Source organism: Oncorhynchus gorbuscha, unplaced genomic scaffold (assembly GCF_021184085.1).
Source record: "Oncorhynchus gorbuscha isolate QuinsamMale2020 ecotype Even-year unplaced genomic scaffold, OgorEven_v1.0 Un_scaffold_1630, whole genome shotgun sequence".
NCBI lineage: Eukaryota > Metazoa > Chordata > Actinopteri > Salmoniformes > Salmonidae > Oncorhynchus > Oncorhynchus gorbuscha.
In genome coordinates this window covers 94,826-99,983 of record NW_025746354.1, presented here as the reverse complement: position 1 = coordinate 99,983, position 5,158 = coordinate 94,826, and positions in this window count along the sequence as shown.

Sequence of the window (5,158 nt, the reverse complement as noted above, 5' to 3'; positions counted from 1 at the left end):
GTGTGTACTGTATGGGGTTCTAGTATGTGTACTGTATGTATACTGTATGGGGTTCTAGCATGTGTTCTGTATGGGGTTTGAGTATGTGCTCTATGGGGTACTAGTATATACTGTTCGGTGTTCTAGCATGTACTGTTCGCGGTACTAGTGTATACTGTATGGGGTTCTAGTGTGTGTGCTGTATGGGGTTCCAGTATATACTGTATGGGGTTCTACCAAATGTAATGTATGGGGTTCTAGTATGTATACTGTATGGGGTTCTGGTATGTGTACTGTATGTGATTCTGGTATGTGTAATGTATGTGGTTCTGGTATGTGTACTGTGTGGGGTTCTAGTATGTGTTGCGTTCTAGTATGTGTAAGGTGTGGGGTTCTAGTATGTGTCCTGTGTAGGGTTCTAGTGTGTGCTATATGGGGTTCTAGTATGTGTACTGTATGGTGTACTAGTGTATGTACTGTATGTGGTTCTAGTATGTGTACTGTATGGTGTACTAGTGTATGTACTGTATGGGGTTCTAGTAGTTGTACTGTATGGGGTTCTAGTAGTTGTACTGTATGGGGTTCTAGTAGTTGTACTCTACAGTGTTTACCATCATACTAACAGGATCAGCATCTGTCTTTGAACCAGAATCAAAGTTGTGACCTTGACATTGAATAGTCGGCTGAATTATCTCAATGTTGTGACCTTGACATTGAATAGTCGGCTGAATTATCTCAATGTTGTGACCTTGACATTGAATAGTCGGCTGAATTATCTCAAAGTTGTGACCTTGACATTGAATAGTCGGCTGAATTATCTGAAAGTTTTTTTTTTACCCCCATATGTTTCCAATCCAAACACACATTAAGTGCAATTACTGAGCTTAAAAGGAACCACAACAACGTCTAACAACATCTAAGATGATAAATGCATTAATAACCAACCAACCAACCGGCCAGTCCAGACTCTAAGGCTACTGGTGGGGCATTCTGGGTAAATACTTCACATTTGGTTAATGAATTCCTTTGACTAAAAGCAGAGTATTGATCTCAGTAATGGCTTTACAAATATATTGGACATCCATGGTGGCTAATTAAAACAATATGTATGAACTATAAATTATCTATAAAAGGACCAAAGTGATGCCCACTGCAGGTCAATGGGGTGTGGCGCTGTTAAAAACTGGTCATTACTGTTAAGGCCATGATACACTGGCAATCTTTTCAGGCCCAATGGTTGCTGCCACTATTTTATTAAGTTGAAAATGAGCAACTTTTTACTATCTAGGGAATCTTGATACCGAGCGGGGCTATTTGTAGGAGTGGTCGCATCTGCACGTCGCTCCAACGGGTAGTATAACTTTTTCATTATATTTCATTATATCACAACGGTTTGATTTGTCTTATCCTAGCAATTTCCTCTCAGCTAGCTACATAGCCGTCTTTGTATCAAAGATAATTGCGTAATTATCGTATTTCGCCGTCCTAACGTAGTCTTCACTAGCCAGCTAGCTATAACGTCCACTGATTAGCTGCACTGGGAAAACTATTACACTCAACTGAACGACTTGATTAGTTTAGTGTTAGCTAGCTACATAGCTGTCTTTGCTGTCTTCGTATCATCGTATCCAAGATAATTGTGTTGTTTAGGTTTAGAGTGTGTAGTCTTAGAGTGATTATCTTAATTTACCGAGGTTAGCTAGCCAGCTATTTGTCGTCCTTAACGTAGGTGACTCTGCTAGCTAGCCAACAGCTAGCCAACGCTAGCCAACGTCTTCTGTATAGAACTCAACTACCCGGTCGCATTCACAGGTTGTATCACATTTTCACTTCATTTCATTACAGTACAACGGTTTGATTTGTTTGATCGTAGCTAGCTACTTAGCTAGCTACATAGCCGTCTTTGTATCAAAGATAATTGTGTAGTCTAGAGCGATTTTCTAGGTTCGCTAGCCATCTATTGTCGTTCTTTTAACGCAACGTAACGTAAACAACACTGCTAGCTAGCCTGCTAGCCCCGAATAGCAACACTGCAGAAACTATTACACTCAACGGAACGACTTGATTAGTGTAGTGTCAACAACGCACCCACTGCCAGCTGGCCTACTTCAGCAGTACTGTATCATTTTAATCATTTTAGTCAATAAGATTCTTGCTACGTAGCTTAACTTTCTGAACATTCGAGACGTGTAGTCCACTTGTCATTCAATCTCCTTTGCATTAGCGTAGCCTCTTCTGTAGCCTGTCAACTATGTGTCTGTTTATCCCTGTTCTCTCCTCTCTGCACAGACCATACAAACGCTCCTCACCGCGTGGCCGCGGCCACCCTACTCTGGTGGTCCCAGCGCGCACGACCCACGTGGAGTTCCAGGTCTCCGGTAGCCTCTGGAACTGCCAATCTGCGGTCAACAAGGCAGAGTTCATCTCAGCCTATGCCTCCCTCCAGTCCCTCGACTTCTTGGCACTGACGGAAACATGGATCACCACAGACAACACTGCTACTCCTACTGCTCTCTCTTCGTCCGCCCACGTGTTCTCGCACACCCCGAGAGCGTCTGGTCAGCGGGGTGGTGGCACCGGGATCCTCATCTCTCCCAAGTGGTCATTCTCTCTTTCTCCCCTTACCCATCTGTCTATCGCCTCCTTTGAATTCCATGCTGTCACAGTTACTAGCCCTTTCAAGCTTAACATCCTTATCATTTATCGCCCTCCAGGTTCCCTCGGAGAGTTCATCAATGAGCTTGATGCCTTGATAAGCTCCTTTCCTGAGGACGGCTCACCTCTCACAGTTCTGGGCGACTTTAACCTCCCCACGTCTACCTTTGACTCTTTCCTCTCTGCCTCCTTCTTTCCACTCCTCTCCTCTTTTGACCTCACCCTCTCACCTTCCCCCCCTACTCACAAGGCAGGCAATACGCTCGACCTCATCTTTACTAGATGCTGTTCTTTCACTAACCTCATTGCAACTCCCTCCAAGTCTCCGACCACTGCCTTGTATCCTTTTCCCTCTCGCTCTCATCCAACACCTCCCACACTGCCCCTACTCGGATGGTATCGCGCCGTCCCAACCTTCGCTCTCTCTCCCCCGCTACTCTCTCCTCTTCCATCCTATCATCTCTTCCCTCCGCTCAAACCTTCTCCCACCTATCTCCTGATTCTGCCTCCTCAACCCTCCTCTCCTCCCTCTCTGCATCCCTTGACTCTCTATGTCCCCTATCCTCCAGGCCGGCTCGGTCCTCCCCTCCCGCTCCGTGGCTCGATGACTCATTGCGAGCTCACAGAACAGGGCTCCGGGCAGCCGAGCGGAAATGGAGGAAAACTCGCCTCCCTGCGGACCTGGCATCCTTTCACTCCCTCCTCTCTACATTTTCCTCCTCTGTCTCTGCTGCTAAAGCCACTTTCTACCACGCTAAATTCCAAGCATCTGCCTCTAACCCTAGGAAGCTCTTTGCCACCTTCTCCTCCCTCCTGAATCCTCCGCCCCCTCCCCCCTCCTCCCTCTCTGCAGATGACTTCGTCAACCATTTTGAAAAGAAGGTCGACGACATCCGATCCTCGTTTGCTAAGTCAAACGACACCGCTGGTTCTGCTCACACTGCCCTACCCTGTGCTCTGACCTCTTTCTCCCCTCTCTCTCCAGATGAAATCTCGCGTCTTGTGACGGCCGGCCGCCCAACAACCTGCCCGCTTGACCCTATCCCCTCCTCTCTTCTCCAGACCATTTCCGGAGACCTTCTCCCTTACCTCACCTCGCTCATCAACTCATCCCTGACCGTTGGCTACGTCCCTTCCGTCTTCAAGAGAGCGAGAGTTGCACCCTTCTGAAAAAACCTACACTCGATCCCTCCGATGTCAACAATTACAGACCAGTATCCCTTCTTTCTTTTCTCTCCAAAACTCTTGAACGTGCCGTCCTTGGCCAGCTCTCCCGCTATCTCTCTCTGAATGACCTTCTTGATCCAAATCAGTCAGGTTTCAAGACTAGTCATTCAACTGAGACTGCTCTCCTCTGTATCACGGAGGCGCTCCGCACTGCTAAAGCTAACTCTCTCTCCTCTGCTCTCATCCTTCTAGATCTATCGGCTGCCTTCGATACTGTGAACCATCAGATCCTCCTCTCCACCCTCTCCGAGTTGGGCATCTCCGGCGCGGCCCACGCTTGGATTGCGTCCTACCTGACAGGTCGCTCCTACCAGGTGGCGTGGCGAGAATCTGTCTCCTCACCACGCGCTCTCACCACTGGTGTCCCCAGGGCTCTGTTCTTGGCCCTCTCCTATTCTCGCTATACACCAAGTCACTTGGCTCTGTCATAACCTCACATGGTCTCTCTTATCATTGCTATGCAGACGACACACAATTAATCTTCTCCTTTCCCCTTCTGATGACCAGGTGGCGAATGGCATCTCTGCATGTCTGGCAGACATATCAGTGTGGATGACGGATCACCACCTCAAGCTGAACCTCGGCAAGACGGAGCTGCTCTTCCTCCCGGGGAAGGACTGCCCGTTCCATGATCTCGCCATCACGGTTGACAACTCCATTGTGTCCTCCTCCCAGAGCGCCAAGAACCTTGGCGTGATCCTGGACAACACCCTGTCGTTCTCAACTAACATCAAGGCGGTGGCCCGTTCCTGTAGGTTCATGCTCTACAACATCCGCAGAGTACGACCCTGCCTCACACAGGAAGCGGCGCAGGTCCTAATCCAGGCACTTGTCATCTCCCGTCTGGATTACTGCAACTCGCTGTTGGCTGGGCTCCCTGCTTGTGCCATTAAACCCCTTCAACTCATCCAGAACGCCGCAGCCCGTCTGGTGTTCAACCTTCCCAAGTTCTCTCACGTCACCCCGCTCCTCCGTTCTCTCCACTGGCTTCCAGTTGAAGCTCGCATCCGCTACAAGACCATGGTGCTTGCCTACGGAGCTGTGAGGGGAACGGCACCTCAGTACCTCCAGGCTCTGATCAGGCCCTACACCCAAACAAGGGCACTGCGTTCATCCACCTCTGGCCTGCTCGCCTCCCTACCACTGAGGAAGTACAGCTCCCGCTCAGCCCAGTCAAAACTGTTCGCTGCCCTGGCCCCCCAATGGTGGAACAAACTCCCTCACGACGCCAGGACAGCGGAGTCAATCACCACCTTCCGGAGACACCTGAAACCCCACCTCTTTAAGGAATACCTAG